Source organism: Fukomys damarensis, unplaced genomic scaffold (assembly GCF_012274545.1).
Source record: "Fukomys damarensis isolate Sample0158 unplaced genomic scaffold, DMR_v1.0_HiC HiC_scaffold_38, whole genome shotgun sequence".
In the NCBI taxonomy this organism is placed as follows: domain Eukaryota; kingdom Metazoa; phylum Chordata; class Mammalia; order Rodentia; family Bathyergidae; genus Fukomys; species Fukomys damarensis.
In genome coordinates this window covers 15,888,827-15,900,431 of record NW_022900950.1, presented here as the reverse complement: position 1 = coordinate 15,900,431, position 11,605 = coordinate 15,888,827, and the positions used below count along the sequence as shown (strand labels likewise).

Below are 11,605 nucleotides of genomic sequence, written 5' to 3'. Positions count from 1 at the left end.
TCAAAGTTAATGAGTAATTTTTTAAAACTAGAATACATTTTAGTAACACCATTTTATGATGTTTTGTAGACTATGGTTTAAATGAAAAGGCTACTTGCTTCCAGGAAGATGGCAGAATGGTGAGCAGCAAGAAAATAGCCTCTTTGATATTTGAAATCCAGACAGTATATAGCAACATAAGGAAGAGAAGGAGGAGGAGGGAAGTGGTTCCCCAGGACCCAGCAAGGATCTGAAGCAAGAATTAGAGTCCACAGGGAGAGCAAAGAGAGGGACCACAATGCAGAAGAGAGAGGAGGCAGGCAGTGCTTTCTCCCTGAATCCTGGACCACAGGATGGGAGGGGTGGCTCAAACCTGCAGAGGCAACTCCAGAGCACTCTATGGAAAATTGGACCAGTAGAATGGAGCAGTGGACACCACAGACTGAAGTTGCTGGTAAATTCTTTGGATTCAGCTGCCTCCCAGGAGAGGGTGATTGACTGGTAGCCATTCTGGAAAAGGTCCAATGGAAATCAGAACTCAGAGCAGCTGCAGGTTAGCTTCATCTGGTGGCTCCAAGTGTCAGGGTGAGGCTCAGCCAAGTTCAAACTGGCAGATCAGGGAGCCTAGTTCAAGCAAGCAAGGAGTCAAGGCACTTAGAGTGTTGGGGCTGAAAAATTTGGGTCCCAGCCTCACAGCCAGAATGCAGAAGCAGCCTGAACTTTAATGGAATGAAAGGCATAGGCTTTCTAGCATAATTACTGCCATAATTCTACTTCTGGTTTGCTGGGATCAATCAACATGGATCTGAGCTTTGTTTGACCAATGACAGTAGAGACATGTCCTGAAATGGACAGATCTATTTTTCTGCTTTTCTTTTTTCCTTTTTAATTTGTTTTAATTTTTTCTTTATTGTTTTTATTTAATAGAAGTGAGAACATTATTTTTAGTTTTTGTTGGTGTTGTTGCTGTTCTTTTATGTTCTTGTTTCTTCCTTCTTTCTTTCCCTCCTGTCAACTTCACCAGTTCCTAAAGTTGCATAATATTCCTTTGTCCTCCAGCTTTGCTTCAAATACCTTTTCCTCTCCTATTTCTCCATTTTTTCATAACCCCTTTTAAAATTTTCCCCCTGAAGGTTAAAAATCATCATAATGAGGGGATTTTTACACAATTTTCTAGTTTCTTTAAATTCAGTTATATAACTACAAATCCTCTTCATAAAGTTAAAGGTAGCAAACATAATGACCACAGTTTGTCATTTTCTAGGGTGTGATTCATGCCACTTTTATTACTAATTGTACTACTTTAGTCAAGGTGACATAATTGTTTTAATCAGTTGTTCTTCCTTGTGTGTCAAGACTGAGATCACCTGAGGGTTATAAACAAAACTGTAGGCTACAGCCAAAGAACCAGGGACTAGGCCAATTAGGCAGTAATTTCTCATCCCTAATGAATTGAAGAGGAAAATTTTTGCAACAGACTCAAAATCCAAAAGCCAGCTGCATCTGGAAGGCATCTCTGAGAAGTAGTCATTTACTAAGGGTTCTTGATACTAGAAATTAAAATACCAAAAACAATTTACAAGTATCATTTCAGGAATTAAAAACTAAAATAAAAAATAGAAAATGAAAAGACACAGAACAGAGATGCAACCCCAAATTTCCAGCTTGTCAAAGGCGAAAATCAGGAAGCAATGAAGTGGAACAATTTAAAAGCTGGCCAACTGGACTCTCTGAAGTTGTAAGAGTGGAAGAAACAGAGCAAATTAATGAGGCTCCAGAAAAAATAAAATAAGGAATAATTTTTCAGATAACTTCAGAGATGATGACCATAATGAATGGCATAATTAGTGAATCTAGAGGAGATACAGAATTTTTAAAAATAGAGGCATTTAGGAAAATGATGGAAACCACAGATGCTTAACATAGGAAAAAAATCAAATCCATGAAATGGATTCAATCAGATATCCAGGAAATTAAAAATTCTAGTGAAAGTACATACAGTAGAATGAACCAATGTGAGGACAGAATATTAGATCTACAAGATAGGATTGCATGTTATAAAAAAGAAAAATATCTTAAAAATAGCAAGGGACTATAAAAAATCAATCTAACAGCTGTGATGTGATGCAAAGAAGAATGATATGATTGATCATAGTCAATGAAAAAGCAGGAGATGGAACAAATGACAAAAAAAAGTGGTTCACAGAAGTAATTGCAGAAAAGTTCCCAAGCATAAAAAAGAATTGACATACAGATATGTGAAGCATATAGAACTCCAATCAGTCATGATAAAAATAAGATCTACATTAAGGTATTAGTACTGAGGATTCCAGAAATTCAACACAAGAATAGAAAATTAAAAGCTCTTAGAGAAACAGAAACAAATCACTTATAAAGGAAAACTCATCAGAATTATAGCAGACTGGGCGAGAGATTTAGCTCAGTGGTTCTACTGCCTGCCTTGCAAGCACAGGGACCTGAGTTTGATCCCTGGTACCAAAAAAAAAAAAAAAAAAACAGTAGACTTCTCAACACAAAACTTTAAGTCAAAGAAAGCTTAAAGTATTTCAAGCCTAAAAGAAAACAATCCCCAATTCAGATTGATGTGCCCTACAAAACTATCTTTCAAAATTAATGGTGAAATAAGATACTTCCATGACAGAACACTTGAAGAAATTCATGACCCCCAAATCAGCCCTCAAAATATTCTGAAAGATATTCTAGAAAGAGAAAATGAGGCAGGAGGATCACTGTGAGTTCAATACCAGCCTGGGCTACATAGTGAGTTCCAGTTCAGTCTCAACTATATAGTGAGACCCTGTCTCAAAAAAACCAAAAAAAAAAAAAAAAGAGAGAGAGAAAATGAAGTCTATAACTCCATAAACCCCAACACAATGAATTCACCAGGCAAGTAATCAAAATCAAAGAGGGGAAAGAAATACAACCAACAATAGCAAAATGACATGACAAAGCTAAGTCGAAACATATCAGTTAAAATCATCAATGTAAATGGTCACAATTTACCAATCAAAAGAATCAGATTGATCCAGGAGTCGTGGTGCAGGCCTGTAATCCCAGCACTCAGAAGGCTGAGGCAGCAGGATGGCTGTGAGTTTGAGATCAGCCTGAGCTACATAGTGAGTTCCAGGTCAGCCTCAACCACATAGTGAGACCCTGTCTTAAAGAGGACCAAGGATTTAGCTCAGTGGTTCCACCACCTGCCTTGCAAGCAGAAGGTGCAGAGTTAATCCCTGGTACCAAAAAGAATCAGACTAGCAGAATGGATCAAGAAACAAGATCCAACAATATGCTGTATATAAGAAACACATTTAATTCAAAAAGAAATTCATAGACTGAAAGTCAAAAGATGGAAAATAATAACCGATGTGACAGGAACCAAGAAAAAAAGTATTGATAGCTATTCTATTTGCAAAGTGGATTTCAATCCAAAACTGAGAGAGAGACAAAGCCACAACAAATTTGTTAAGGGGACAATATAAAAGTAAGAGCTAACAGTCATATACCAGTATCCCTAACTATATAAAACAAACATTAATGGACATGAAAAATAAAATGAACACTAACAAATTGTAATGAGGGACCTCAATATCCCATCGTCACAATAGACAGATCAACTAGACAAAAAAACAAGGAAATATCAGAACTGAACCAAATTTGTGAGCAAATGGACTTAGTAGATGTTTACAAAGTATTCTACCCAACAACATCAAAATACATGTTCTTCTCAAATGTGCATGTGTTATTCTTCAAAATAGACCACATACTAGCTCATAGAATAGGCTTAAGTAAATATAAAGGAATTTAAATCATCCCATGCATATTATAAGACCATGGTGCAATGAAATTAGAAATCAATGGCAAAAAAACCCACAAAATTACATAAACATATGGAAATTAAATAACACCCTCCTGAACAGCCAATGAGTCACAGATGAAGTTAAAGAAGAAATCAGTTTCTACAATTAAATATATTGCCAGTACAACATACTGGAGTTTATTAGATGCAATGAAATCAATATTACTGGGGAAACTAATAGTGGTGAATTCCCACATCAGGAAAACAGAGCAAGCTCAAATAAACAACCTAATATTGAACCTCAAGTTTCTAGAAAAAGAAGTCAAACCCAAAGCTCATATGAGGGAGGGAATTATAAAGATCAGAGCAGAAATGAATGCAACTGAAATTCAGAAATAACACAAAGAATTAAGGAAAAGAACAGTTGGTTCTTTGAAAGATTAAATAAAATTGGCAAACCTTAGGCAATCTTATCCAAAAAATGAAACAAAATACAAAAATCCATGTCGTTAGAAGTGAAATCACAATAAATCCCACAGGAATCCACATCATTAATACCTCCTTAAGAACCTGTACTCAAATAAGATGGAAAACACAGAAGAAATGGACAGAGTCCTGGATACATATGAATTACCAAAGATGAATCAAGATGATATAATGATTATAAATAACCTAATATTAGTCAATGAAATTGAAGACATAATTAAAAACTTACCAACAGAGAAAACCCCAGATCCTAATGGATTCATTGAAGAATTCTACAAGAAATTTAGAAAAGACCTAATGCCACTACTCCTTAAACATTTTAATGAGATAAAGGGAAGTAGTATTCCAAAAATCATTCCTGCAAGTATTACCCTGATACCAAGCCAGAGAAGAATCTAGTCAAAAAAAGAGAGTTATAGACTAATCTCCCTAATTAATATGGATGCAAAAATCCTCAATAAGATACTGGCAAACAGAATTCAGCAATTATCAAGAAAACTATATACCAAGACCAAGTAGGATCATCCCAAGGATGCAGAGATGGTTCAATATATGCAAATAAATAAATGTAACATATCATATTAACAGAACCAAGGGCAAAATTACATGATCATCTCAATAGATGCAGAAAAAGTGTTTGACAAAGTCCAATGTGTATTCATAATAAAAACCCTACAGAAAATTGAAATAGTCTTTATCTCAAACTAATAAAAACCATCTATGACAAACCAACAGCCAATATCATACTAAATGGTCAAAAACTGAGAGCTTACAGTCTAAAAGCAGGAACAGGACAAGGAGGTCCACCGTCACCACTCTTATTCAATATAGTCTGGAAACATTAACCAGAAAAATTAGACAATAAAGAGGAATAAGGATAGGAAAGGAAGAAATGAAATTATCATTATTTGTGGACAAAATGATACTCTAAATGAAGCCTTCAAAATCTTCAAGAGATTTCTAGATTTAATAACTAAATTGAGTAGTATAGCTAGATACAAAGTCAACACACAAAAATCCATAATATTCCTATACACAAATAACAAACTCAGCAAGAGAGAAATTATGGAAAACACCCTTCAGGATAGTATAAAAAATAAAATGCTTAGTAATTAATTTAATGAAAGAAGTAAAAGACTCTTACATTGAAAACTACAGTACTCTGAAAGAAAAGATCAAAGAGCATATTAGAAAATGGAAAACTATTCCTTGCTCTTGAGTAGGAAGAACAATACAGTGAAAATGGCTATACTCCCAAAATTATTCTACAGATTTAATTAAATTCTAAATGAAATACCAATATTTCAATTGTATGCCTCAAAGAATTCGAAAAACAACTCTAAAATTCATCTGGAACCAGAAGAGAACTAAAACAGCAACAAAGAAAGGCAAGTCAGGGGGCATCATAATCCCTGACTTGAAATTATACTACTAAGCTACAGTGATTTTTTAAAAAAAGCATGACACTGACAAAAAAAAAAAAAAAAAAAAGGAAAAGAAAAACAGACTCAAGGATCAATGGAACAGAATAAAAGATGCAGAAAAGACTCCAAACATACTCAATCACCTTACTACTGACAAAGGGGCCAAACACCCTCACTGGAATAAAAATAATCTCTTTAATAAATGGTGCTAGAAAAACTGACTTTCCATATCCAAAGACTAAAACTAGACCCATGTCTCTCACCATACACTAAAGTAAGATTGAAATGGATCAAAGACCTAAATAGTAAAACAGAAACAATAAAAGATAGAATAGGTAGAACTCTTGAAGACACAGGTGTAGGCAAAAACTCTAGGAACAAAACCCCAATCACACAGGAAATATTACAAAGAATCAACAACTAGGATTTCACCTTATTAAAAAGTTTTTGCACAGAAAAATAAAACACCAACAAAGAGACAACCTTCAAAGGGGCAAAAAAAATCCCAGCTGTTCCTTAGACAAAGGATTACTATCTAGAACATGTAAAGAACTAAAAAAAAAAAAAAAAAAAAAAAAGACGCTTCAAATTTAAAGACCCCATTCCAAAAATTGGCATCTGAAATGAATAGACACTTCTCAAATAAAGAAGTACAAACAGCAAAATAATATATGTAAAGATATTCAACATCACTGGTCATGCAAGAGTTGCAAATGAAAACAACACTGATATTCCATCTCACTCCAGTAAGAATAACTATTATCAGGAAATCAACCAATAATAAATTCTTAGACCAGGGATTTAGCTCAGTGGCACTGTGCCTGCCTCACAAGCACAAGGTCCTGAGTTCAATCCCCAGTAAGAGAAGAAAAAAAAATTACATAACTCCAAATCTTAGTGCTCACTTCAGCAGCAAGATACTAAAACAAATGCTTGCAAGGCTGTGGGGAAAAAATAACCCTGCTCCACTGTTACAGGTGTGTAGACTGGTGCAACCACTGTGGAAATCACTGTGCAAATTCCTTAAAAAACTAAAACTAGAGGTTCCATTCAAACTAGTTATTCCCCTTCTAGGTGTCTTCCCAAAAGATTTAAAAATATCACACCACAGTGATATATGCACACCAATGTTTAGAGCAGCAAAGTTTGTAATTGCTCAGCCTTGAAAATAGCCCAAATCAACTGATGAACAGATAAAGGAGATGTGGGGTTTTTTTTGCAGTGGAATATTATTTTGCCCCAAAGAAGGATAAACTTGAAATATTTCTAGGTAAATGGATACCATTAGTACTATACTCTTAGGTGAAATAAATCAGACACACATGTTCATATATCACATGCTTTCTATGGTGTGAGAAACCCAAAGTGTAAATAAGGACCAAAATGTATAAAAGATATTATGAAATAGGAAGAAAATGTTCAAATGAAAAGGGGAACTGGGGAGGGGAGAGGAAGGAAGGGAAAAGGAAAGAGAGAATAAAAGGAAAAATGGAAACAAATTTTTTATGTATAAGAAGAATAAGAGGACTTGAAGGGGGAGGGAAAAAAGAAGACAAGATATATCATGTACAGGTATAAATTATATATGTATCATTTTATATATATATATATAAAATGTACTAATATTAATTTTCTAAAACAGGAAAGAGAAAAAAGATTAAAAGGGCTGTCAATCTTGGTAAGTCTATGACTCAATATTCCTTTTCTTAAGATTTTACAAATATCCTAATGAAAAAAAAAGAATTTTAAAATACTTTCTATATTTTGTGTTTCATTTCTTTTTAGTAATTTACCACACTTGAAATTACAGTCTGAAGAAGTTCAGTAAGATGTCACACGTGAAACTGTAGTCTGGAGAAATTCATAATTTATTTAGTATAAATACCATCTGTCTAACTCCACATTTTGCTTCTTAAGAAAAATCTTTTGAAATGTCATCAATACATCTGAAAACTTAGATGAAATTTAGAATGCTTAGAAAAATTCCATTTTCCAAATTTATTTTGAAATAATAAAACATATGAATCAACGTGAGCACACTAAACATTTTCCACAAGAGAAACAAGAGGCCTAGAGGATTTTATAGACAATCATGGAATAGATCATTTTGATCAGATACAAATTCCTGATTTATATCAGGCTGGTGTAAACCTCATACCAAAAACAAAACAAAAAAAAAAGGCAGAATTCAAACTCATAAACATAGACACAAAAGTCCTAAACAAAACATTAGAAAATAACATCTAATCAAGTCTATAAAATACAATCAGGTCAGGATTATGTAAGCCTTTCACATTAGCAAAATTAAAGTGATAAATAATATGATCATCTCTGTGGACATTTACTGGCATTCAACATTATATTCCTAAGAAAGATCTTTGCACCTAGGAAAAAATAATTTTCTCAATTTAATAAGCATTTCTACAACAAAAAACTGCAACAAATCTCTCAGGCGATGATGAAACATTAAATCATTTCCTGAAATTCAGAAACAATCTCAGAGGCACTCCATCTCCTCTTCTATCTGTTATTGCTTTAGAAGTACTGGCCAGTAGGACACACAGAAAAAAGAAATAAAAGGTATCAGAATTTAAACTAAACTTTTGTTATCCATAAAGATATAGTTGTCTGCATAAAAAATTCACCTAGACACTAAATGGTTGTCAACTGAGGGGGAATTGAGGAATGAAAGTAGAATTTGGAAATTAAGAATAGGAAATAGATAATAAATAAAGCAAGAGAGGAATGGAAATGCCATTGATTGGACTGATCGGTGGATGAGACTAATTTAGTCACCTGAGATGTTAAAATGTACAGATAAATTATTAGGATAAATAGAAGAGGTTAGTAATGAAGTCAGTTTTTGAAATCAATTGCACTTTGAAATGCTACCAACAAAAAGATGGTTCATACCAAAAAAAAAAAAAAATGTTTAAACTGGGTATGATGGTCCATGGCTGTAATCCCAGCACTTGGGAAGCTTAAGCAAGAGAAATCACCATGAGTTCTAGGCCAGCCTTAACTCGGAGTGAGAGACTGTCTCAAAAAAAATTGTCTAGTATAGCAATGGAAGAATATATAACAAAATATAAACAAATTTTATTTTTAAGTGCCTTTATTGTAAAATATTAAAGAAAGCCTAAATAAATGCAGGTCTCACATGCATTGGCAGGAGTCTTAGTATTGCAACATTAAATTTCCCCAAAATCGATTTATAAGTTTAAAAATTTTTCAAAGTCACATAATATAAATTCATGATAAAATGTACACTGAGCTACAGAATGTCCAAAAGAAATATAAGTTGGGGGTGGGTGCAACTTGTACCAAATTTATTTTAAACTTATAACAATTAACACATATGTAGGATTGTGACAGAGGAAGACTGACCAATCGGAAACCCCAAAACTGGTCCACTTTGCATGGAAATACTACATATAGTAGAGTTGGCACTGCAGATACTTAGAGGATAATGAATTATTCAATTATTCAATAAAAGCCACTGGTACTATTACAAACAGGTACTGGGGAAAATTGGATTCCTTTTAAAACAAAAAAATTAATTCTAGATGAACTTATATATAAAAGCAAAACTTAAAGTTTTAGTGAAAAACAAATGGATTTTTTTAACCTTACAGGGTAGAAACTTATTAAGATATAAGAATCCCTATCAAGAAGAAACAATTGATAAATGTGACTACATTAAAACTAATATTTGTTTATCAGGACAGCATAAAAAATGCTAGAAATAAGTCATAAGCAATTTTTCAAGCAAATATCATCTACAAAGAAGTATGATCAAGAAACCTAACAATAATGAACAAAACAAATGAACAAACATTTCAAACAAAGAAACATTAAAATGCCTATAATCATGAAAACAAGTCAGCGCCACATAGCATTAGCGCTCTCCCAGGCCGGGCAGCCCAGCCTGGCGCCCCTCCTGCCCCCGCTCCGCCTGCCCGGAGCAGACGCCTCAGGCGGGCAACCCCTCAGTGCCACTACAGCCGCTCCATCCCACGCCAGCCTCCCTGGGGGCAGCAGCAGGAGGAGGGGGCCTGCAGTCAGGGAGGCAGCAAGAAGAAATTCTGCTGCTACGACGGTGATATTGGAAATTATTACTATGGAAAAGGTCATCCCGTGAGACCTCGTAGAATCTGCGTGACTCATAACTTGCTGTTAAATTATGGCTTATACAGAAAAATGGAAATTTATAGCCCTCACAAAGAAATGACGAAGTACCACAGTGATGAGTATATTAAATTTCTGCGGTCCATCTGACCAGATAACATGTCTGAGTACAGTAAGCAGATGCAGAGATATAATGTTGGGGAAGATTGTCCAGGGTTCGGTGGACTCTGAATTTTGTCAGCTCTCTACTGGGGGCTCAGTTGCTGCCAGGGACTGTGAAGTTGAACCGGCAACAGGCTGTTAATTGGGCTGAGGGATTACATCATGCAAAAAAGTCAGAAGCGCCAGGATTCTGTTATGTTTATGATATTGTGCTTGCCATCCTTGAATTGCTAAAGTATCATCAGAGTCTTGTATATTGATATAGATATCCATCGTGGTGATGGTGTTGAAGAAAACTTTTATACAACAGATCGCGTAGTGACTGTTTCATTCCATAAATACGGGGAGTGCTTTCCTGGCACCGGAGACTTGAGGGACATTAGTGCTGGGAAAGGCAAATGCTACGCTGTCAATTTTCCAATGAGAGATGGTATAGATGATGAGTCTTATGGGCAGATATTTAAACTTATACTCTCAAAAGTGATGGAAATGTATCAAGCCCAGTGCAGTGGTTCTGCAGTGTAGTGCAGACTCTTTATGTGGTGACAGGCTTGGTTGCTTCAAACTCACAGTCAAAGGTCAACTAAGTGTGTAGAAGCTGTAAAAGCTTTTAGCTTGCAGTTACTGATTCTTGGGCCCAGTGGATATACAATCCGTAATGTTGCTCTCTGTTGGACCTACAAGACAGTAATGGCCCTGGATTGTGAGATCCCTAACAAATTGCCATATGAGGGATTATTTTGAATATTTTGGACCGGACTTCAAACTGCATATTAGTCTTTCAAACATGACAAATCAGAACACTCCAGAATACACGCAAAAGATAAAGCAGCATTTATTTGAAAATTTGCACATGTTACTTCACTCGCCTGGTGTCTGGATGTGAGCTGTCCAGGAAGATGCTGTTCGTGAGGACAGTGGTGATGAATATGGCGAAGACCGACAGGAGGATTTCTTTTCGAGCATCAGACAAGCGGATAGCGAGAAAAAGAAAGCTAGAATTGAGGAAGACAAGAAGGAAATGGAAGATGAAAAAAAAAGCAGATGCAAAAGAAGAAGATAAATCGAAGGACAATAGCGGTGAAAAAACAGACACCAACGGAGCCAAATCAGAACAACTCAGCAACACTTGAATTGGAGAGTCTTCCCGAGTTTAGAAAATCATTAAAAATCGGGGAAACATTGGGACAAAAACTTTTCTTTTTGAAAACTTGGAGCTTCATTTTATACTACTTTGGCATGGACTATATTTATTTTCAAAATGGCTTTTTTTGTTTTGTTTTTCTTGACAAATTTTATTGTGAGTTTTTCTAATTATGAATCAAAATTTCTTTTCTCCACCATGCTTTATGTGATAGTATATTTATGTGATAGTTGATCTGCGTTATGCCCAAAATTGATCTATTAACAAATTGGCTTTTCTGAGCTGATAGTTCCATCTTTTGTAGTCTTTATTAAATCCTTATTTCTGTATCTTTATTAAAAAATTGTACATGGAAAAAAAATTGTGAAAACACACTCAACTTGATTAGGAATCAAGAAAGTACAGCCAGGCATAGTGTGGTAATCCCAGCACCTTGAGAGGCTAAAACAAGAGGATCATAAGTTC

At 35.0% G+C, this 11,605-nt stretch overlaps 1 pseudogene; it reads left to right on the top strand.

Moving 5' to 3' along the window:
* The first annotated feature begins 399 nt into the window (after window positions 1-399).
* LOC104853387 lies at window positions 400-11,129 on the top strand (annotated as a pseudogene).
* The last annotated feature ends 476 nt before the right edge of the window (window positions 11,130-11,605 follow it).